Consider the following 25023-nt stretch of genomic DNA (forward strand, 5'->3'; position numbering starts at 1 on the left):
ATTATTAACATGACTTATCCCATGTCCTCAGGAACAAAAGTAACTACTCACAAAACATAATCATAATCATGATCATAGGTGTAATGAATAGCATCAAGGATCTGAACATAAACTCTTCCACCAAGTAATCCAACTAGCATCAACTACAAAGAGTAATCAACACTACTAGCAACCTTACAAGTACCAATCGGAGTTGCGAGACGGAGATTGGTTACAAGAGATGAACTAGGGATTGGAGAGGGGATGGTGCTGATGAAGATGTTGATGAAGATGCCTCCCCTCCGACGAGAGGAGTGTTGGTGATGACGATGGCGACGATTTCCCCCTCCGGGAGGGAAGTTTCCCCGGCAGGATCGTCCTGCCGGAGCTCTAGATTGGATCTGCTCAAGTTTCGCCTCGTGGCGGCGGCGAAACCACGAAAAAGCTCTCCTTCGATTTTTTTTCTGGACCAAGACGCTTCATATAGCAAAAGAGGGGGCTAGTGGGCCATCGGGGAGCCCACAAGCCCCCACTCCGCCACCAGGGGGTGGCGGTGTCAGGGCTTGTGGCGCCCTGGCAGCCCCCTCCGGTAGTTCTTTCGCCCAGTATTTTTTATATAATCCCAAAAAAATCCACGTAACTTTTCACGGCATTTGGAGATGTGCAGAATAGTGGACTAAGATTTGCTCCTTTTCCAGTCCAGAATTCCAGCTGCCTGAATTCTCCATCTTCAAATAAACCTTGTAAAATAAGAGAGAAAAGGCATAAATATGGTACCACAAGTAATATAACAGCCCAAAAAGCAATAAATATCAACATGAAAGCATGATGCAAAATGGACGTATCAACTCCCCCAAGCTTAGACCTCGCTTGTCCTCAAGCAAGAACCAAGTTCCATAAACATGTCCACATGTTGAGGGACGAAGGTGTCGATAAAACACAATACAGACATGAGGGCATCATGATCACACATAGGACAACAATACATCATAAATATTCTTATGGGAAAGTAACAATTCCTTCACAAAGCAAAGCATGAAGCAAAAACCTTACCGAGAAGTAACCAACAATAGTCCAAAGTCATTGAAGCAATTGCAATTTATCATAACATCAGAAAGAGTCAAATAAGAGCTTGTAAGGCAAACCCACATACTCAATCATCTCTTTTGTTTTCCACAATTGTTACAACTCACGTGGTACTCATGGTGTCAAAGTTTCAGCTGGACACAGAGAAAGATAGGGGCTTATAGTTTTGCCTCCCAACCATTTATCTCAAGGGTAAAGTCAACAACAATAAAGCATAAGTACTCAACTCCAAGTTGATATATGAATATAGATCTTTCCCAAACATGTGACGGTAGCCAAGACAAAGGAAAAAAATAGGGAATTGGTGATGATCACCATCACTCTTACAAGGGCAAAAGGTAAAGGTACAAGATAGGCCCTTCGCAGAGGGAAGCAGAGGTTGTCATGCGCTTTTGAGGTTTGAATGCGTGTCCTCTTAGTGCGGAGGAACGTCACTTTATATTGCCTCCTGTGATAAAGAACTTTATTATGCAGTTTGTCGCTTTTATGTCTTCCTCATCACAGGTTCGTACAAAGTTTATTTTCCACACACTAATAGATCATACATATTAGAGAGCAATTTTTATTGCTTGCACCAATGACAACTTACTTGAAGGATCTTATTCAATCCATAGGTAGGTATGGTGGACTCTCATGGCAAAACTGGGTTGGAGGTTTATGGATGCACAAGTAGTATCTCTACTTGGTGCGGGAGTTTTGGCTAATATGAGGTGGAAGCAATCGTCACATGCTAAGGGATCTCTAATCATATAACATTGTTTGGAACCAAGCAAACACAATTCATTATGTTATCTTCCTTGTCCAACATCTACTCCTAAGCATGTAATAGTTTGGTGAGTGCTCACAATTGTAAAAAGTGTCTAAGATGATATATTTATATGTGAACCTCTCTTTCCTTATTACTTCTTATTAATTGCAACAATGACTGAGGTCTATGTTGATTTATTCTCAACAAGTTTCAATCATCATACGTGTCATAAGTGAAGTTATCACTTTCCATAAGATCGTCTCATGATCTTTCATGCTATCGTTCTTTTCATACTTTTGATCATGGCACAAAGCAAAGCCCTTGACTAAGATACTCTTTATTATATAGCTTGTAAGCTCGAATACATCGGGAGAGAGACAAAAGCAAAAGACTCAAACTAAAAGCTAAAGACTTATTCCTCTAAGGGAAGAAATAAAAACTGAAAAGGAAAGAACTAAAACAAAGGTAAAATCAAAAAATATAAAGGTGATACGATATCAGGGTAACTCCCCCAAGCTTGGCAGAAGCCAAGGGGATTGCCCATACCAATGCTTAGTTGTCTTCCTTTGGCAGTGATGGTGGTGGAGCTGTTGAAGCAGTCTTGAGCTTGTCTAATTTCCACTTGAGCAAAAAGTTCTGCTCCCTTGAATCGTCATTTTCCTCCTCAAGCTTCAACACTCTATGGCAAAGCTCCTGCTTACTCTCCTGCAAGAAACAAGAGGGGATAAATATGGTCTCAGGCTTCCTCCTGGAGTTGGGTAGGCTTGACTTCTTGAACTCCACATGGATGTTTGCAGGTTGAGGTAGAGGAGTCTCCTCTTCATCGGAACTCGTTTGCTCCTTCCCTTTGGGCTCATAGTCCTCTTACTCATCAGTGGTCCAGCCATATGGTTCCAAGTCCCCATAGACCTTGGGGTTAGCAAGGTAGTCAACCACATAGTTCTCTCCCTCTGAATCTTGAGAAGACATCTTGACCTAGATCTGCGGCAAAACAAGCTCGAAACGAAAACAGAGGAAAACTGCGTGATACGGAGATCAAAACCTTCGGGCGACTATATATTGATTTTTTTTCTAGGCCAGAAGGAGTCCTCCGCAAGAAAACGTAGTCCGGGAGGCACACGAGGTGCCCACAAGCTCGCCCTCCGCCACCAGGGGGGTAGGGGGCGGTGGCAGGGCTTGTGGCCGCCTCGTTCGCTCTCCGGACTGCTTTTTATTTTTCTAATTTTCCAAAAATTCCGAAACGGAAGAAATTTCCTATTGGAAAAGCATCGGAGTCCAATTTCTTACCGAAACAGATACATCTTCGTTTTCAAGGTCTGAAACAGGCTGATAAACATCCCTTATGTACTCCTCTGGAGTTATGACATTGATGATATTGGTCTCAACATTTATGGGAGTACCAGAGATGTAATGCTTGTTTCTTTGCCCATTTACCACTCTAGGAAAATTTCCTTCCGTGTTATTGATTTTGATGGCACCGGAACGATATACTTCCCCGATAACATAGGGACATTCCCATTTAGAGAGAAGCTTGCCTGCGAAGAATCTTAAACGAGAATTGTATAGCAGGACATAATCACCTACATTGAATTCTCGCTTCTGTATTCGTTTGTCGTGCCATCTCTTAACCTTTTCCTTGAACAACCTGGCATTCTCATATGCATGGGCTCTCCATTCATCTAACGAGCTGATAGCAAACAACCGCTTCTCACTGGTAAGTTTGAAATCAAAGTTGAGCTCTTTGATTGCCCAATAAGCTTTGTGTTCCAGCTCAAGAGGTAAATGACAGGCTTTACCGTAAACCATCTTATACGGTGACATGCCCATGGGATTCTTATAAGCAGTCCTATAAGCCCATAGTGCATCGTCAAGTTTGCTAGACCAGTTCTTTCGAGATCTATTGACGGTCTTTTGTAGGATCAACTTGATCTCCCTATTACTCAACTCCACTTGACCACTAGACTGAGGATGATAAGGGGATGCAACTCTATGGTTGACATCATACTTAGCTAGCATCTTGCGGAAAACACCATGAATGAAGTGTGAACCGCCATGAGTCATCAAGTATCTAGGGACTCCAAATCTTGGGAATATGACTTCTTTAAGCATCTTAATAGAGGTGTGGTGATCAACATTTTTAGTGGGGATAGCCTCTACCCACTTAGTAACGTAATCCACAGCAACTAAGATGTGAGTGTACCCATTAGAACTCGGGAAGGGTCCCATATAATCAAAGCCCCAGACATCAAATGGTTCAATGACAAGTGAATAGTTCATAGGCATTTCCTGACGCTTACTGATATTCCCTATTCTTTAGCATTCGTCGCAAGACAAGACAAGACAAACTTACGGGCATCCTTGAAGAGAGTGGGCCAATAGAAACCTGATTGCAATACCTTATGGGCAGTTCTATCTCTAGCATGGTGTCCTCCATAGGCTTCGGAATGACACTTCTACAAGATCTGTCCCTGTTCATGTTCAGGCACACAACGTCTAATAACACCATCTACTCCTTCCTTATAAAGGTGAGGATCATCCCAAAAGTAGTGTCTCAAATCAAAGAAGAATTTTTTCTTTTGCTGATAGGTGAAACTGGGTGGTATGTATTTGGCTACAATATAGTTTGCATAATCGGCATACCACGGTGCACCATGTGAAGTGCGGATGATATTTAATTGCTCATCAGGAAAGCTATCATCAATAGGTAGTGGGTCATCAAGGACATTCTCTAACCTAGACAAGTTATCTGCTACAGGGTTATCAGCACCCTTTCGGTCAACGAAGTGCAAATCAAATTCCTGTAGCAGGAGAACCCATCTGATCAGCCTAGGCTTAGCGTCCTTCTTCTCCATAAGGTACTTAATAGCAGCATGATCAGAGTGAATAGTGACTTTGGAGTCAACTATATATGATCTGAACTTTTCACATGCAAACACGACTACTAAAAATTCCTTCTTCGTAGTGGCATAGTTTCTTTGGGCACTGTCTAGAGTTTTACTAGTGTAGTGAATGACATTCAACTTCTTGTCAACTCTTTGTCCTAGAACAGCACCAACAGCATAATCACTAGCGTCGCACATGATTTCAAAGGGCAAGTTCCAGTCAGGTGGTTGAACAATAGGTGCGGTTATCAAAGCCTTCTTAAGTATTTCGAAGGCTTCCTCACAATCCTCATCAAAAACAAAAGGATCATCCTTCTGCAAGAGGATGGTAAGAGGCCTAGAAATCTTAGAGAAGTCTTTAATGAACCTTCTATAGAAACCAGCATGGCCTAGAAAACTTCGTATACCTCTGATATCTGTGGGGCAAGGCATTTTCTCAATTGCATCAACCTTAGCCTTATCAACTTCAATGCCTCTTTCAGAGATCTTGTGTCCTAAGACGATACCTTCATTAACCATAAAGTGGCACTTCTCCCAATTCAAGACGAGGTTGGTTTCTTCGCATCTCTGTAAGACTCGATCAAGGTTGCTGAGGCAATCATCAAAGGAAGACCCGTAAACGGAGAAGTCATCCATGAAAACCTTGACAATATTTTCACAAAAGTCAGAGAATATAGCCATCATACATCTTTGGAAGGTGGCAGGTGCATTGCATAAATTAAAAGGCATACGTCTATAGGCAAAGGTACCAAAAGGGCAGGTAAAAGTGGTTTTCTCTTGATCAGATTGTGCAACAGGTATTTGCGAGAAACCTGAATAACCGTCTAGAAATCAGAAGTGTGTGTGTTTTCATAACCTTTCTAGCATTTGGTCGATAAACGGTAAAGGATAATGATCTTTCCTGGTTGCCTTGTTCAGTTTCCGGAAGTCTATCACCATCCTATAGCCGATAATAATCCTTTGTGGGATTAGTTCATCCTTATCATTAAGAACGACGGTGATACCTCCCTTCTTAGGTAAGCAATGTACTGGACTTACCCAATCACTATGAGCAACAGGATAAATGATTCCTGCTTCCAGAAGCTTTAATATTTCTTTTCTAACGACCTCTTTCATCTTAGGATTTAATCTCCTTTGATGATCAGCAACTGGTTTAAAGTCAGGATCAATTTTAATCTTGTGCTGACATAGAGTAGGACTAATACCCTTAAGATCATCAAGAGTATATCCAATAGCAGCGCGGTGCTTCCTCAAAGTCCTTAGTAACTTTTTCTCTTCGTGCTCTGAGAGGAGGGCACTAATAATGACAGGATATATCTCCTTCTCATCAAGATAGGCATACTTAAGAATATCAGGCAACTGTTTAAGCTCGAACACAGGATCACCCTTTGGTGGGGGAGGATCCCCAAGCACTTCAACATGCAGATTATTCTTGAGAATAGGATATTGTTCTAAGACAATTTTATCTATCTCATCTCTCTCCTCCATATGAATATCATTTTCATGCTCAATAAGATACTGCTCTAAAGGATCCGTAGGAGGTACGGCAATAGAGGCAAGAGCAATAATTTCATCTCTACCAGACGACTCTCTTTCATGAGGTTGTCTTCCAAACTTGGAGAAGTTAAATTCATGAGACACGCCCTCAAAACTAACTGTGATAGTCTGCTTAATGCAATCAATGTGAGCATTGACAGTGTTGAGAAAGGGTCTACCAAATATGATGGGACAGAAGCTATATTGTGCAGTACCAAGGACGAGGAAATCAGTAGGATACTTCATCTTTCGACACAGGACTTCTACGTCTCTCACAATTTCCAAAGGGCAGATAGTGTCTCTATTAGCTAGCGTAATAGTGACATCAATGGGTTCTAACTCAGCAGGTGCAATCTCATCTTTGATTTCATCATATAGAGAACGGGGTATTGCACTGACACTAGCTCCCATATCACATAAACCATGGTAACAGTGATCTCCTATCTTGACAGAAACAACGGGCAGGCCAACTACAGGTCCGTGTTTGTCTTTCGCGTGAGGTTTAGCAATTCTAGCAGAGTCCTCACAGAATTTGATAACATGCCCGTCTACGTCTTCGGCTAAGAGATCTTTGATAATAGCAACACTAGGTTCAACTCTAATCTCCTTAGGGGGTGCAAGTGGTCTAATGTAACCCCTACGTATCACAGTTGGAGCTTTAGAATAATCATTTATCCTAGCAGGGTATGGTGGTTTCTCAGTGTAAGCACAAGGAACAACAGGATCACTAAAAGCAATGACTTTCTCCTCAACTAGATTGGTTTTGCCTATGTTGCTTTCTACAGGAGGATGATATTTAAACCACTTCTCTTTGGGAAGATCAACAAGAGCAGCAAAAGATTCACATAGAGAAGCTACTATCTCAGAGTCAAGTCCATACTTAGCGCTAAAATCTCTAGAAGTGTTTGTCTCAACAAAAGATTTAACGCAATCAAACTGGAAATTCATACCTGACTCCTTACCTTCCTCCAGCTCCCAATCTTCAGAGTTGCGTTTGATTCTTTCAAATAAATTCAATATCCTTCTTCATAAAAGAACCAGTACAAGAAGTGTCAAGCATGGTACGATCTTCATGAGAAAGCGGAGCATAAAAGTTTTGAATGATGATTTCTCTCAAGAGCTCATGATTGGGGCATGAATATAGCATTGATTTAAGCCTCCCCCAAGCTTTAGCTATGCTTTCCCTGTCACGAGGCCAAAAGTTATAAATAAAGTTACGATCACGATGTACTAAATGCATAGGATAGAACTTTTGATGAAATTCCAATTTCAACCGATTGTAGCCCCATGATCCAGTATCATCACATAGCCTATACCATGTCAACGCCTTATCCTTCAAAGATAAAGGAAAGACTTTCTTCTTTACCTCATCCTCGGGCAAACCTTCAAGCTTAAATAAACCACAAACTTCATCTACATAGATCAGATGCAAGTCTGGATGTGAAGATCCATCTCCTGTGAAAGGATTAGCCAGCAGTTTCTCAAGCATACCCGAAGGAATTTCATAAAAAATATTTTCAGTAGGTACCTCAGGTTGAGGAACAACTCCTCGTTCTTCCGTTCGTGGTGAAGATACCCCGAACAAACTCCTCAAAGGAACAGTTTCCATAGTGACAAGTGACAATAAATTTCAGCACAGTATAAAAATGTTTCCTTACCAATTTCCACTTACCAAAGGCGCTTCACTCCCCAGCAACGGTGCCAGAAAAGAGTCTTGATGACCCACAAGTATAGGGGATCAATCGTAGTCCTTTCGATAAGTAAGAGTGTCGAACCCAACGAGGAGCAGAAGGCTTTGATAAACGGATTTCAGCAAGGTAATAACTGCAAGCACTGAAAGTAGCGGTAACAAGTGATTGTGTAGCGAGGTGAAACGTAGCAAGCAAAAAGTAACAAGTAACAACTAGTAGCAACGGTGCAGCAAGTGTCCCAATCCCTTTTGTAGCAAGGGACAAGCCTGAACAAAGTCTTATAGGAGAAAAAACGCTCCCGAGGACACACAGGAATTTCTGTCATGCTAGCTTCATCATGTTCATATGATTCGCGTTCGTTACTTTGATAGTTTGTGGGTAGACCGACGCTTGGGTACTGCCCTTACTTGGAAAATCATCCCACTTATGATTAACCTCTCTCGCAAGCATCCGCAACTACAAAAGAAGAATTAAGACAAAGTCTAACCATAGCATTAAACTAGTGGATCCAAATTAGCCCCTTACGAAGCAACGCATAGACTGGGGTTTAAGCTTCTGTCACTCCGGCAACCCATCATCTACTTACTACTTCCCAATGCCTTCCTCTAGGCCCAAATATGGTGAAGTGTTATGTAGTCGACGTTCACATAACATCACTAGAGGAAAAGACAACATACATCATATCAAAATACCGAACGAATATCAAATTCACATGATTATTATTAACATGACTTATCCCATGTCCTCAAGAACAAAAGTAACTACCCACAAAACATAATCATAATCATGATCAGAGGTGTAATGAATAGCATAAAGGATCTGAACATAAACTCTTCCACCAAGTAATCCAACTAGCATCAACTACAAAGAGTAATCAACACTTCTAGCAACCTTACAAGTACCGGTCGGAGTTGCGAGACGGAGATTGGTTACAAGAGATGAACTAGGGATTGGAGAGGAGATGGTGCTGATGAAGATGTTGATGAAGATGCCTCCCCTTTGACGAGAGGAGTGTTGGTGATGACGATGGCGACGATTTCCCCCTCCGGGAGGGAAGTTTCCACGGCAGGATCGTCCTGCCGGAGCTCTAGATTGGATCTGCTCAAGTTCCGCCTCGTGGTGGCGGCGAAACCACGAAAAAGCTCCCGCATGATTTTTTTTCTGGACCAAGACGCTTCATATAGCAAAAGAGGGGGGCTAGTGGGCCGTCGGGGAGCCCACAAGCCCCACTCCGCCACCAGGGGGGTGGCGGTGTCAGGGCTTGTGGCGCCCTGGCAGCCCCCTCCGGTACTTCTTTCGCCCAGTATTTTTTATATAATCCCAAAAAAATCCACGTAACTTTTCACGGCATTTGGAGATGTGCATAATAGTGGACTAAGATTTGCTCCTTTTCCAGTCCAAAATTCCAGCTGCCTGAATTCTCCCTCTTCAAATAAACCTTGCAAAATAAGAGAGAAAAGGCATAAATATGGTACCGCAAGTAATATAACAGCCCAAAAAGCAATAAATATCAACATGAAAGCATGATGCAAAATGGACGTATCAATTACCCCATTAATCTGGCCATTAACCTTGGCACGCTCAATCATGGCCGCTAGCATATCCGCCACTATATGGAATAGCATGGGTGATAACGAGCCACCTTCTCGCAATCCCTTCTTCGTTTGAAAATATTGTCCAATGTCATTATTGACCTTAATGGCAATACTACCTCTCGAAACAAAGCTATGTATCATAGTGTGTCACTCTGCAGAAAATCCTTTCACTGTGAGAGTCTGTTGAAGAAAAGGCCATTTGGGAGAGTATATGTATGCCTGCTACTTTCCAGCCAGGTGCACCGTGTGATTCTGCCAGCTGATGCTCTTTTCCGTGAAAACTGAGCTCATATTCTATATTTCTGTTGACTGGGCACAGGTTTTAAGAAAGACAAAAAATGAAAACCGATCATTTTGCTGAAGCTAAAGTTCCCAGCATACCATATCCATCTATTTCTGCTTGTAACGGTATGAAAGCAAATATTATTCTAGACTAGAGTAACATGGCATATTAGCAAAACAACCACCCTTTGCATAATGTATCTACTTAACAGTCAAACCAAAAAATACTTCCCAAAGCTAACTTACACGTAATAGCAGTAATGGAAGTAGAAACACATGTAGAGATGACATATAAAATGGAGTTGATACGCACATAGTCGAAATCTTACATAGCAAACTGATACAACAATAGGTCCACATCTTACATAGCCGATCAAATACTTCAACAAACAAACATCAAAAAGAGACATAGATAGATATAAATGGGCAGTAGTTATCTCTATCATACTTCATAACATTCACGCCTAAGCACTATCAAATATATACCACTCTCACAGAATAACCTTGTTGGTTCGAAGAATAGTTGGCGAAGCAATGGTAATATCCACCTCATAGCCATTGAGGTCACATCTATGCTGACTTATGCTGCAACACTGAGGCCTGAGCTTGCGCGACAATATCATTAGACTCTGAGTAGGGTTGTATGACAACTTTTAGGGTTTCCACCAATTCTTCAGAATACTTCCTCACAGGCTTTAGTTCAATGGAAACAACATGCCTTGAAAGATCAAGGTAACCATCTTCTTCGCCAATTGGCATCTTCCCACCATCACAATCATGATAATCGAACAACACAACTAGGGTGGATGGAGGATCCATAACCTCCACGACGACGCCTTGGCTATCCATGACTAGAACTTCGTGGGGTGGTGAGGAGCAAGCAACTCAGCCTCCATGAGTGAAAGGGGTTGTGCTACATTTAAGAGAGCCACCGAGAAGCAAGAAAGTTGCTTGGACCGACTCACGGTATAGTTGTTGCAGGCTTAGCTTTGTTGTGCAAAGACGGTTGCTAAATGTAAAGGTATGCAAACCTTTATCTGTATTATATATAGCCAATGTGCTAACATGTTTTAGTGATCAACACTCTGTCTTCATTCTTTGTTGGGCCTTTAAGTATTAGTTGGACTTCAAGGTTAACAGGGTCCTTGGCCAAAATTGCACGAGATGGGCAAGTCAAGCACAAGAATGGTTTCTGCAGGCATCATCATTAGTTATGCTTAGTTGCAACGAACCAGTGGATCAACAAACTAGGAACCATGAAACAATGAAAAGTAGACAAAAGGAAATTTAACAGAATAAGGCATGCAGGCCATTACTTCTTGGGTGATCTCTTGGAAGTTGTCCCTTTCCCGCAAGAACAGAATATTGCATCTGCGGTCCACATTGTCTCGTGCGGAGAGAACGTCGTACACTTTGAGTATCCATTCCAAGAGTGGCCATTTCAGGTCCAAATCGATGTTGGCAATTTTGGAGAAGATCTACAAGGTCGTCCCATAGGTATCAAAGATAGGGTGGGATCTGCCTGGGCATGTAGTGTGTAAAATGCATGGGGCTCACCAGGGCTGCACACAGAGTTATGTCAAGAAAATAGTTAACATGTATTGATCCTAAAAGACCATGAATCGGTACTTTCTACAAGGAAGGAATCTGATTTTTGGAAATTAGAGAAGGAACAAAAACCAAACAATGATGTGTGATTAACTAGCTATGAGTGTTGATGATATCTTACTCGTAAATTCGAAGTGTTCAACTAAAGTTGTCATGCCTTGAGAGTAGCCCTCGAAGTCACTCACGTCGAACTCCATCTGCTTCCTGGCCTTCTCCTTATTATCCATCTTCTCATTCTCTTGCCTGGACTTGATTCTCTTCTCCCTCTCCTCTGAAAAAGTAAGCACCTTCTCATAATGGTATTTGTGCCGGAAAGGGGTTAGTTCCAATTTGAGCTTGGACAAGTTTCATGGTTATCCTTATTATTTATAGCATAAATATCATCATAATAATAATTATAGATAGTAGTGATGATTTAATCATAATAAATTTGCTCATGAAAACTTGGGGGACTAAAAGTAGCATCTTCATCAAACATACCATCCCCAAGCTTGTGACTTTGCATATCACTAGCATCACGGATATTCAAGAAATTCACACCAACAATATTGCTATCATGCTCATCATTCAAGGATTTCACATTAAGCATTTTCATAAATTCTTCCTCTAGCAATTGAGCACAATTTTCTGAACCATTATTTTCACGAAAGATATTATAGAGACAAAGCAAATGAGGCAACCTAAATTCCATTTTTTTGTAGTTTTCTTTTATAAAACCAAACTAGTGAAAACAATAAACTATTAGATTTAATTTCAAGATCTAAAGATATACCTTCAAGCACTCACCTTCCCGGCAACGACGCAAGATAAGATCTTAATCTCTACTATACAACTTTATTCTTGTAGACTATGTTGGACCTCCAAGCGTGGAGTATTGCAGGACAGTAGCAATTTCCCCTTAAGTGGATGACCTAACGTTTATCAATTCGTGGGAGGTGTAGGATGAAGATGGTCTCTCTCAAACAACCCTGCAATTAAATACAAAAAATCTCTTGTGTTCCCAACACACCCAATACAATGGCAAATTGTATAGGTTCACTAGTTCGGCGAAGAGATGGTGATACAAGTGTAGTATGGATAGTAGATATAGGTTTTTGTAACCTGAAATTATAAAGACAACAAGGTAGAAAGTGTAAAACAACGAGCAAACCATTGTATAAATGTGTGTTAATAAGAATTAGGGTTCATACTTTCACTAGTGCAATCTCTCAATAATGCTAACATAATAGAATCATATGACCATCCCTCAACATGCAACAAAGAATCACTCCAAAGTTCCTATCTAGCGGAGAACAATAAGATAAAATTGGTGTACATAGTAGGACCACCTCAAAGTTATTCTTTCTGATCAATCTTTTGAGCTATTCCTATAAGGGTCTCAAAAATCCCTAGAGTTCGTACTAGAATAACACCCATGATACATATCAATCAACCCTAATGTCACCTAGATACTCCAATGTCACCTCAAGTATCCGTGGGTAAAATATGCGACATGCATCAAACAATTACAAATCTATCATATTCAATCCAATACAAAGAACTTCAAGGAGCGCCCCAAGATCTCTGTCGGAGAACATAGTATGAAAATGTGCAATCAACCCCTATGCATAGATCCCCAAGGTCACCGGGATCTGCAAGTTGATGTCTTAACACATATCAAGTGAATCACTTGAACACCTCAATGTTACTATGGGTATCCACATGCAATACATACATCAAGTTTTCTCAAACCATGATATCCAATCCAACATAACGAGATCTTAAAGGGAAATATTCAATTCATCACAACAAGTTAGCCAGGGAATAACATCATATCATCCAACTAGGTAAACAAGGCCCATGATACATCAAGATTGTGTCATCTCAAGAACATGATAGGGAGAGAGAGAGAGATTGAACACATAGCTGCTGGTACATACCCTCAGCCCCGAGTGTGAACTACTCCCTCCTCGTCATGGCCTCAGCCGGGATGATGAATATGGCCACCGGAGAAAATGGCCATACTCGTCATGAAGATGGCTTCAGATGGATTTTTCGTCGATACAAAGAGTTGCGATGGTGCAGTGGAAGTTCTCTCTTTATTTCTGGGGTTTCTGGTATATATAGGATTTTTCAGCGTTGGAATCACGCCAAACAGAGCTACGTGGGCCTCACAAGCCATCGGGGCGCTGCCTAGGGGGTCGCACCCCGTTGGCATGTGTCCCACAGGTGGCTCCCCTCCGGTGGTTCTTAGCTCCAATATTACTTATTTCCTCTAGAGAAAATTGTAAAAAAGTTTCGGGTGATTCCGAGAACTCCCATTTTCTGCACAAAAACGACACCATGGTAATTCTACTGAATACAGTGCCAGTCCGGATTAGTTCTTAATAAATCATACAAAATGCACTAAATTTATATAAAATTATTGTAAACATAGGCAAATATGGCATTAATACTTCATAAATTATCGATACATTGGAGATGTATCAGCATTCCGAAGCTTAATTCCTACTCGTCCTCGAGTAAGTAAATGATAAAAGAAATAATTTATGAAGTGTGAATGCTAGCATAGTATATAAGTTTGATAAATGATAATTCCAATCACTTTTTCTAGCATCATAACCATAACCATTTTATAAAATCATCATCATTGAGTAGCAATCAATTCACATGTCATGGTTCAAACAATGTGATACTCGTGATCTGCGTTGGGTTTTCCGTGAAGAGAAACGGGTAATCGCAACACAAAGTGGATAAGAATTTCCCTCACTTAAGAAATCAAGGTTTATCGAACCAATAGGAATATCAACCCATAGTTGTCTTCAACGGCTTCACACAAAAGAACAAACAGCTTGCACCCAATGCGGGCAAGAGAGTTGTCAATCCCCTTGGTCTCGTTATTTACAAGCGAATGAGGTGTGTAGATAATTATAGATAATTGTAAAATACAAAATAAAATAAAAGTAAATAAATGGCAGCAGGTGTTGAAGATTTTAGCAATATGTTGTGAATAGACCCGGGGGCCATAACTTTCCCTAGAGGCATCTCTCATGAAAATAAGCATATGTTGGCTAAACAAATTATTATTGAGCAATTGATAGAAGAGTGGATAGTTATGCGATTTTCATGGCAATGATCATGTAAATATAGATATCACGTCCATAAACAAATAGGCCGACTCCTACCTGCACCTATTACTATTACTTCACTTCAAGAGCCATTTTGTGCTTGCCTCTCTACGTATTAAGTTAATGACAAACGAAGTAATGCTTGGAGTAAGATGACATGATGTAGACAAAGTAAATTCAACTAATATGAATAAACCACATTATTTTACCCTTAGTAGCAGCAACACAAAGACGCAAGTTGTCCCCTTCTGTCACTAGGATATAGAAACACGTCAGGTTGAACCTACTACAACACAGCTCTCTCATCGAAGAAATATCAATCTAGTACTATTTCAATAGATCGGAGAGAATTACGAAGATATCATAATCCTGCACATAAAAATCATATTATATATAAGACGAGACTGAAATATTTATCATGAATAATCTAAACATAAACCAATAATTCATCGGATCCCAACAAACGCACCATACAAAAGTGTTGGGGAACGTTGCATGGGAAAAATATATATTCCTATGCTCACCAAGATCAATCTATGAGATGCACATCTACGAGAGGATAGATTGTATCTACATACCCGTGTAGATCGCTAAGCGGAAGCGTTAAAGAACGTTGTTGATGTAGTAGTACGACTTCGTGATCCAATCACGATCCGTACCACGAACTCCCGATCAAGTGCCGAACGGACGACACCTCCACGTTCAACACACGTACAACTCGATGTCGTCTCCGCCTCCTCGATCCAGCAAGCGAGAGAGGAGTAGTATATGAGTTCTTCGACAACACGATGGCGTGGTGGCGGTTGTGGTGGTGCTATCCCGGCAGGGCTACGCATAGCGCTACCGAAACCGCAAACGTAGGAGAAAACAATCTAGGGAGAGAGAGGGGCGCCAAGGGCTTCGTGTGTGCTCTTGGGGCGCTCGCTACCATCTATATATAGGTGAAGGGGCATGGGGAATAGCCCCTCCAAGCCCTAGGGCGCAGCCAAGGGGGGAAGGCAGAATCCTAGTCCCCCTCCTTCCCTTCCATACAAAGGTGCACTTTTCACCTTTCCCAACTACATGGCCCTTGAGGGACTTGTGTGCTGGACCCAATAAGGCTAGATGTCTCCCCCCAACCCATGCAAACCCTTGGGACGTGGTAGAACCTTTGGTGGACTTCCAGACTCCTTCGAAAGTTTCTCGAACCTTCTAGAAGCTTCTCGGCACAATACCATGAAAACATGAAACTTTTCCGGTAGCCAAAATATTACTTCCCATATATAAATCTTTATCATCAGACCATTCCGGAACTCCTCGGAACGTCCGGGATCTCATACAGGACTCCGAACAACATTCGGTTACCATCACACATAACTCACTAATACCAAATTGTCACCTAACCTTAAGGGTGCAGACCGTACGGGTTTGAGAACTAGTTCACATCACCATATGATTCACACCCAATAAGTTCTGGGGTTTAATCATGTTTTGCTTGTGAGAGATGTTTTAGTCAATGGGTCTGAAACATTCAGATCCGTGCGTACTCTGCAAATTTTTATGTCATATTGTAGATACTCCTACCACGCTCCACTTGGAGCCACTCCAAATGAGTGCTCCACTATATGATAGCTTGCATCGATGCAACCCTTTACGACGAACTATTTTATCACCTCCATAATCCAGAAATATTTTCTTAGTCCTCAAATTACTAATGATAATTTTGACCGATGTCGAGTGATACAATCCTGGATCACTCTTGTACCCCTTGACAAACTCATGGCAAGGCACACATGAGGTGTGGTACTCAACATGGCATACTATAGAGTCTACGACTAAGGCATAGGGGACAACATTTATCCTAACTCTTTCTTCTGATGTGGTCGAGCTTTAAGTCTTACTCAAATTCACACATTACAATAAAGGCAAGAAATCCTTTTTAGACTAATTCATTTTGAACTCCTTCAAAATCTTGTCAAGGTATGTATTCATTAAAAGTTTTATCAAGCGTCTTGATATATCTTTATAGATCTTCATGCCCAATGTTTAAGTAGCTTAATTCAGGTTTTATTTTGAAAAACACCTTTCAAACAACCCTTTTTATTTGGTTGTTTAATACACAACGAACAATTCATTAATGGTCACGGTATAAGAAAAATGTTCACTATACATTACAAAAAAAGGTTTGATTTGTGTCTTTCAAAAAAAGTGCAATGCGTATTTAAAAAAAAATTCTTTCCACCTCAAAAAAAAAAGAAGCTCACTTTATATTATAAAAGTTTCACCGTGTATTATACTATAAATATCTATGAACATGTATTTATAGAATTTTCAAGTTATCTTATGAAAAAGTCCAATATATGTTTAAGAAAATGTTCAATGCATGTTACAAAAAAGTTTACTGAACTAAAAATATTCACCGTATAATAAAACAATGTTAAGTGTATATGTGAATTCATGGTCACCGTATATTTATAAAAATGGATATAGCGCAAAAAAAAGAGACAGTTCTAAAAATACAGGAAGAAAAGTAAATCGAACATCCGAAAAACAGCCTCTACGGTGAACTAGAGTGTACTCTTTTCTACAGTACTGTGCTATATACAACGCGCTACCGCGACAGTACCGTTTACTGGACCAGCTTAATGCGCTCGCCCCTATGGGTCGGCTATTTGACCGCGCCTCTTGCGAATGCAAAACCATGCCTTTCGTGAAAGCAAAACCGTGTCTCTCGCAAAAGAAATAGAAAACACGTTTTTTCTTTTTCGGGAAAGGTACGGGCGTGCCTCTCGCGAAGGCAAAACCGTGCCTTCGCGTAAGCAAAACCGTGTCTCTCGCAAAAAAAATAGAAAACGTGTTTTTCCCCTTTCGGAGAGGCACGAGCGTGTCTCTCGCGAATGCAAAATCATGTCTTTCGCAGAAGCAAAACCGTGCCTCTCGCAAAACAAACAAAAAACACGTTTTTTTCTCTTTCCGAGAGGCACTGCCGTGCCTCTCGCAAAGGCAAAAACGTGCATCTCGCAAAAAAAAGAAAAAAATTCATAAAAAACAGAAAACGCGGTTTTAGAAATTACGGAAGACCGGTGAAAAACCGGAACACCAAAAACCCAGAAAAAATCACTCTAAAAAGACAGAAACACGTGCGAAAAAATTAAAAAAAAGCACGAAGTGAACATTCAGAGCGCGACACGTGGCGATGGCTGAGAACGCGCCAAGTGACGGCGTGCAAAGGTAATCGCTGAAAGGCTACCGAAAGAATGCTCGCTAACTAGTTGCTCTCATTGAACATAGTCAAAAAAGGATGCAGGTCCTTGCCAAAGCAACTTCTTCTCTTTCTTTCCGGCGTCATGAGTGGCTTTCCGTTTTACCTGATATTATGAGTGATCCATGAACATTAACTTTTAATAATGGGTGCAATTTCTGAAGAAAAAAGTCAAAAGAGTGTGTTAGGTAGGTATCGCTCGTAGCAAGGAATAGTAGCTCGCGTCGATGGGAGCTCCTAGTCAGCGCCTTAAGCGCTGGCTAGCTCCCCTGGCGCTCACAGGCGGCACGTAGCGGGCCGGCCCAGTCAATCAGCTGACAAAAAAACGCGAAAGATAAAAAATGTCAACAATTCATGAGTAGTGCGCATCGAACTGTGCATGCCCAAGTCGCATCCACTCGGCCTGACCACTACACCAGGCTCAGTTTCGACGATCTCATCTTCGCCACTAGACCACACAGTGTTTTGTCGATTACTATTGGGAAATAATCCTACTTTACCCGTCACTAGATAAATTATTTGAATAAAGAAAGGTAAATTCAAACATTAATTCACGAATTAAAAAATGTTCATCAATTTGAAAAAGTTCACAAAACTGAAATAAGTTCATCAATTTTGAAAAGGTTCACAAAAATGAAACAATTGAAGTAACTTTAAAAATAAGTTCATCCAATTTATTGAAAAAGTTCATTGAATTTAAAAAAAAAATATTTTTTAAAAAACAATTGCTCAAACTTCGAAGAAAATGATGAAATTAAAAAAACAGTTCATCAAATTGGAAAAAGTTAATCGAAATAGAAAAATGTCAACTTTGAACATAGTTCACTAAAATTTTAAAATAAATCACTGATTTTGAGAAACAAATCATCAAAAATTGGAAAAAATATAACCAATTTGGAAAAACTTCATGCAGAAAGCCGATAAAGGAAGAAACTAAGAAGAACAAAAGGGGAAAACGAAAATGGAAAAAAGTTCATCACTTTTGAAAAAGTTCGTCGATTTTCATAAAAAGTTCACAAATTCGAGAAAAAATCATAAATTTCAACAAGTTCACGGCATTTGAAAAGGTCCTCTAATTTTAAAAAGTTCACAGATCAAAAAAGTTCATGCAAATTTTCCAAAATTCAAAATAGTTCATGAAAATTGAAAAAAGTTCATCAATTTTCATAAAAAGTTGACGAGTTTTGGAAAAAGTTCATTGATTTTGAGAAAAGTTCACAGAATTTAAAAAATAATTCAATGGTTTTGTAAAAAGATCATCGAATTCGAAAAAAACTTTCATAAAAATTTAGTTATTTTTTGACATAATTAGAAAAAAAGAAAAAAGAAACACGAAAAAAGAAAAAAAACACAAAAAAATGAAAAAGAAACACGAAAAAAGAAACAAAAAAAGAAACACGAAAAACGAAAAATGATAAGGAACACGAAAAAAGACATAGAAAAAAAAACACGAAAAAAGAAACAAGAAAGACGACCACCACAACAGGCGCCAAGAAAAGAATTCTTTGAGCCTGACACCGACGTCTGTCACCTACCTCTGCTACCACCACAACAGGCAACAAGAAAAGAATGGCATGTTACCTCCACACCTCGAGCTCGACGCGGTTCTATCGCTAATTTGTTATGACAAAATTATTACTGTTGAACGAATCAGATCGATGCAACACCCTGAACATGCCATGGCACCCGCACAAGACTAAGACATCGGAGGAAAAAACCATACCTGGCATTCACGAACCACGAATCCAGCACACAATCCATCATCTTTCAGATGCCATCGATGCAACCAATTATCTGCATCCGGTCTTGACTACCACCCCAAACTCCATGTTAGCGCTGGAGCAAACGCTATCACAATAGCTGAGCTCGAGGACACAAGTCCACCACAAGTATGATGCCACCGCCATGTCATCCTTGTTTGAACAGACTGATTTCAAAATCCAGCCCCAACCGTAGGACCGACCGCCTCTTTAGAGTAGGATCTATAAATTCGGGGTGGTCATTGTCGTGATTTTATTCATTATGGACCTACTAGGTATGTACATGGTCCTTTACAAAACTAGTAAGTACGTATTGTAAAAAAGAAAGGCAGCATGCATGGGCATGTTAAAGGATCTTTTTCCTTTTCATTTTTTTTTGCCTTTGGGATAAAAATGTTCAGAAAATTTGAAAGTCTTAACAAATTTGAAATTATGTTCACGAATTTAAAAAATGTATGAAAACATAAAAAACTATTACAGAAATTTAAAAAGGAATCACAAATTTAGAAAATGTTCAAGAATTGGAAATGTATATCACAAATTCATAAAAATGTTCATCTATTCAAATAAAATCAAGAAAACATGCTCGTGAATTGGAAATAAATAGAACTTCAAAATTGTTGATGAAATAAATACATGTTTGTGAATTTATAAGTTGATTTCTTGAATTTGCAAAATGTGCATGAATTGTTAAAACGTTCGTAAACCTAATTAAAATATGCATAAAGTTGAAAGAGTTATCAATTTTTAAAACACGTGAATTATAACATGTTCATCAAAATTTACACAATTATGGAAAAACAAATGTTCGTTGACTCGAAAAATATACCTTTATTTATTTAGTTTCAAAATAAAAATGCCTTAGCAGGTGTACCTAGAACTATGTCCTAAAATTCCGTGTCCTAAGAAGTACTCACTGAGGTTGTTACTTTTTTTTGGGGGGATGCTAAAGTCGTCGCTGGTTATTTTTCTCACGAAAATAAAAAATCCATTGGCTGCATGCGTATGAATTCGCTGGCCTGAGTACGTACCTTACCAATTCCATCCTTCCCTATCGTATCAAACCTACTTACTCCTTTCGTCTCGCTGTATTAGGTGCACTGTAACCTAGTCACGCAGAGTTAGGGTAAGGAAAAAAACTGAATTGCAGAGGAAGACAATCACGTTATTATTATTTTCAGCTAAAAATATGCTATTAATTAGAAGATCCCTTCAAATTCAAAAAATATGTGGCATAAATTGCATACATTGATCCTTCAATTAATATGGGTTCTAATTAATATGCATGTGCAACTACTTACTACTGTAGTGTGTCTTAGTGTTTTGACATTATTTGATTTTCGTAAGATGATTAATGCACCCAGACAGAGTGAGTGTGTAGTAACTTATTTGTAGCCGCGTCAGAAAAAATAAGGTACTTTATTTATAGTTTTCTTAGGGGAGATACTTTATTTATAGTGAAGCGCATTGGGAAGAGAGCAACGGGCAGATTGCGTTGGATTTCCTTCTCGCCTGCAATATCTATCTATTTAATTGCTTGCCAACATTCATATTGTCTATTTATTGAGGAGATCACAGATGAAACAAGAAAATAATTGCAGTTGATACGGGCAGATCGGCAAGAGCAATATTCTTGTTCCTTGGTCCTAGTGGACCGCGGTCTCCATCTCAGTATATAGAGGACCAACCAGGAATTGATTAGAACACATATATTATCCCATCTACTACAACAGGAATCAACCAAGCATCCATCCATGAGATCATCGATCTCCATGGACAAGCACAAGAGTCACACCCGTGCACTAGCCTTGCTGCTCTCCCTGCTGCTTCTCGCCTGTTTTCCCCTTCATGCGCACTGTAAGCTATTGCTTCCTAAATTTGTTCATACATTTTTCCTTCTTTCGTGCCTCGTGTTGGAGTAACAGGCCGCATAGCTAACAAATTTAGAAACAATCGGTGGTTTTGTTTTGTGGCTCAACAGGCGGCATCATGGAGGGAATGGAGGAAGACAAGATCAACTTACCGGGCGGGCTCTGCGTCCATCATAAAGACTGCAAACCGGGTAATTGTTGCTACTGGTGTCTAGTGCTGGATCTGTGCTATGCATCAGAGGCCGAGTGCAATCGAGAGTGCAAAAGCCACATCGATGCGCGCCTGCAGTTTAACCTTCCATCGCCTTCAAATTAAGTTCCTCCATTTTGAATCGGCAACCCAATGGAACAAGACTAGTATTTCAATTTGTTGTATTCCCTCAAAGTCGCCGGAGGTAGTTGTTACAATAAAAATATGGTGCAACGTTTTTGTAGCAATTGTGTATTTATTTTTCAATGTCTTATTAGGGAACATTTCTAATTATCAACCTTTTTATGGTTTATGCTTGGTTGTTCATGTCCTCGTTTACTTTTCTCAACACGTCTCACAGCAAATGTATGGATTTCAGATCTTGCACGAAAACAGAAAGAAACTGTGCTTGCGAATACAGATTTCTGCAGCATACATGCAAGAGATAGCAACGAATTAATCTCTGCGGCAGTCCAAAATCATTGTTCTGACTTTTTAGGATATAAGCATTTAGGTACAGAGAAAGTATAAAAGATTAACATGAATTGACCCGTCAGAAAGAAAAATTGCACGGTACAACCCTTTATAGCAAGGTCCAATAATTTGACATCGCAACTCTAAATATAAACGTCAAGGTCCAGGGCGTTGCATACCGATCCCAAATCGATGTTGACCGTTGACGTGGCAGAGATAGAAACACTCTTAAGTCCACGGCGCTTCTCTTCTACGCACGCCGGGATCCGTGGCATTGCAGTTCCATTCCTCTCTCTTAGAACCCGGACTTGACAAATCTCACTCCTTAAAAACACGTGCACGCGTCCACGAACAGTGATCGGTCAATTTTCAAATAATGCATTTTACAACATATCTCAAAGACTCAAATTCATACTATTACATGCAATGTAGCGATATTTAAGCGGAGCTCGTCCGACTCTGTCGAGTCCATATCCAGCGATCGGGTGTGCCCCTTGTAGTGTTGGTCCGATCGCCGGTCAGGTAGAATAAGACAAGATACACTAGCCGGTTCACGAGAGTCGAGCTCTCATTACTGGAAGCGCGCAGTTCGCTCAGTTCCTAATAAACTCGGTGAAGTCTAAAATCAACAGGGCAAACACTTTGCTAAGTTCAAAACTCGGCAATAGGTACTCGGCTGGACAGCACCCGACAATGATAACTTTGCCAAGTTCATTTTTTCGTGAACTCAGCAAATACATCAAAAAAGTATTTGCCGAGTTTGAAAGCGTTGTTGGTTTCATAAAACATGTACTCGGCAAAATAAATATGCTAACGGAACGGAGCAAACCGTGGCAGTACCACATAGACTTCGTTGAGTGCATGAACCCAGCAAAGGTTCAGCTCTTTGCCCAGTACTAGAACTCGGCAAACCTTTCCAAAATATTTTTGTTTAAAGCCACTCACCTGTGCTGGCGCTTGGCGGCGTGTGTGCTGCTCCGACGTCTAATTGTTCGTCTTGCTCGGCTCGTTAGCTAGCAGCCGCCGTCACCTAAAGCAATGGCCCTGTTTAGATCCATGGCTAGAGTTAGTTTGAGCTAGTTTGAGTTCAACTAGCCCTAAAATATTCAAACATAAGGATTAGATTGGAGCTAGTTGCATCTAATCCACCCAAAAAAACTATCCCACCCAAGAGGTGCTAATTGGAGCTAGTTCTCATGGGGTTTATTAAAAAATATTTTTCTCTCTCTCTTCCACCAGCCAAGAGATGCTAATTGGAGCTAGTTCTCATGGGGCCCATTAAAAAATCACTTTTCTCTTTTCATAAAATGCATCTATTGTCAATCTAACCCTTTCATCTAAACACCTATTTGGCTAGAGTTAGTTTAGGGTTAGTCATGAGCTAGAAACTAACTCTAACCACTACCTAAGCTAGAGTATCCAAACAGGAGCGAAGGGCACCGTCGCCGTCGCCCTCCTGTAGTAAATACATCTCCTGCTGCTTGCGTCGGTGAGCATGCTGCCGCTGCTAGCAGTGGCGGACCTAGCCCATTAGGCCACGGTGGACCATCAATGCTATAGTACATGTATTTATTTATTTATTTATTTATTTTTAGCTTTTCTTCTACTATGTGGTATAAAAGCAATTTTTAAATATCAGGATGGGCCACCCTCTACCTTCGCCATTGGCTGCTAGTGACCTGCACAGGCCGCCGTTCCTAGTGCTGCTGCTTGGCTTGCGACTATTTTTTTGAACCGGGCTTCTTCCCCTTTTCATCACTTTCATAATGAAAATACATAGTTTTTAAGTAGAGTTGCAAGACAGAGAAGTTAGGAAAAAAGAAAGAGCGAGTCCGAGGCAATATCAGAAAACCCATTGTCTCTACGTGTCATTGGGAACATCAGACTATGGAACGAAAACCCAATATCACCTAAGGTCGCCTAAACTACTACCACAAGTAGCGCAATATTACATAAATCCAAACCCAAAAGGACCCACGCCAACACATGAAACTAAACCGATGCCTAGATCACTAGAGCAGCCATAACAGAGAAACACCATGTCTTGATCATCATAAGCAAGAAGAGTACCCATCGATCCCTCCACAAATTCAGCAACTTCTGGAAGCTCATCCTAGTTCACCAGCCTCATCCGTGTCGGTCTTCAGAGGTCCGCAAAGCAACATCATCTATGATGCGTTCACCTCCTTTTTCTAAAAAAAATGATGCGTTCACCTTCACCAGTTCTGCTCCTTTCCTCACCACTTGCATCATATCACGTTTCTGCAAACCTGCCCAATAGATCAGGAAAGTAAAAGCTGTAAACACCACCTCAAAAGGGTAATTAATCCATTTGTGTTCAAAAGTTACTCGATTGCGAGCCAGCCAGATTGCCCAGCAAATTGCAGCCAGACCAACCGTATAAAGTTCGTTAAAACCTGGCAAAAAGGCATACATCCAAACATAATATTAGCAAATAGAGTTGGAACAGCACTCAGTCCCAAGCATCGAGCCAACAGCTCTTCAAATAACCCTAGAAACAGGACATAAAAAAAGAAGATGTTGGGCTGTCTCTAATTCATCACAAAAAACAGAGTAAATTGCCAAAAACTACCACATTTCGCGCAACCGTGTCCAGTAGCTACCACTTTACGATTTTGTGCGGAAAACTATCAAAATTTTCCTAATCCGTTGCTAAAAACTACCAAGTGTGAAAACTGCTCAATTAACCTCTTCTAAACACCTTTCACTAGTGGAAAACGGGCCTTTGGCCGGGACCATTTAGTCCCGGCCTGCCTCTGGGCTGGGACTAAAGGCCCGGCCACGTCGCCCCGATTCTCAATGCCTCCCTCGAGGCTTTAGTCCCGGTCCGTAAGGAGCCTTTAGTCAACCGTTCGTATCCCCCTTTAGTCCTGGTTGGTGGCTCAACCAGGGACTAAAGGACTAACATGTGGCCTGCCGTAGTGGTGGCGACCGTTGGTATACCTCTTTAGT

The 25023-nt window shown here is 40.6% G+C and overlaps 1 long non-coding RNA gene across 1 annotated transcript; it reads left to right on the forward strand.

Moving 5' to 3' along the window:
- Positions 1-21048: 21048 nt before the first annotated feature.
- LOC123431293 lies at positions 21049-21889 on the forward strand. The gene is made up of 2 exons (XR_006623078.1): positions 21049-21372; positions 21497-21889. It is a non-coding gene; the product is annotated as an uncharacterized LOC123431293 (long non-coding RNA).
- The last annotated feature ends 3134 nt before the right edge of the window (positions 21890-25023 follow it).

This window comes from Hordeum vulgare, chromosome 2H (assembly GCF_904849725.1).
Source record: "Hordeum vulgare subsp. vulgare chromosome 2H, MorexV3_pseudomolecules_assembly, whole genome shotgun sequence".
Classification (NCBI taxonomy): domain Eukaryota; kingdom Viridiplantae; phylum Streptophyta; class Magnoliopsida; order Poales; family Poaceae; genus Hordeum; species Hordeum vulgare.